Source organism: Corapipo altera, unplaced genomic scaffold, assembly GCF_003945725.1.
Source record: "Corapipo altera isolate COAL_440 unplaced genomic scaffold, ASM394572v1 60910, whole genome shotgun sequence".
NCBI lineage: Eukaryota > Metazoa > Chordata > Aves > Passeriformes > Pipridae > Corapipo > Corapipo altera.
Genome location: NW_020887236.1, coordinates 982 through 1,423, shown reverse-complemented (window position 1 = coordinate 1,423; position 442 = coordinate 982).

The following is a 442-nucleotide window of genomic DNA, read 5'->3' as shown; positions in this document are numbered from 1 at the left end:
CCCCCCCCCCCTTTCCCCCCAACCCCATGAACAGTATTAACCCCCCCCAGTGTGACCCCCAAACTGGTTCCCACTGGTTTCGCTGCGTTTGGCTGATTTTTGCCCATTTTTGCCCGTTTTTGCCCCAGTTTTTCCCGCGATTCCGGGGCGGCCGCTCCCCCAGTGCCTCTCGGACCCCCCAAAATTCTCAGGGAAAAAAAACAAAACCACAAAACCCCGCGCTCGGAATCGACGGAAAACGGCGCCTTTTGCCCCCGAACGGGCGGAGTTTTGGGGCAAAAAGGAGCCAAAAATGCCATTTTTGTTTTTTTGGTTCGAAGCCGACTTTTCTTCTCCCTCCCCTTAAATTTTTTGAGCGGCCCAAGGAGGGATTTGGCAATAACGAAATGGGGAGTTCATTTTTAACCCTTTTCTGTCGTGTTTTTTTTTTTTTTTTGCCCGT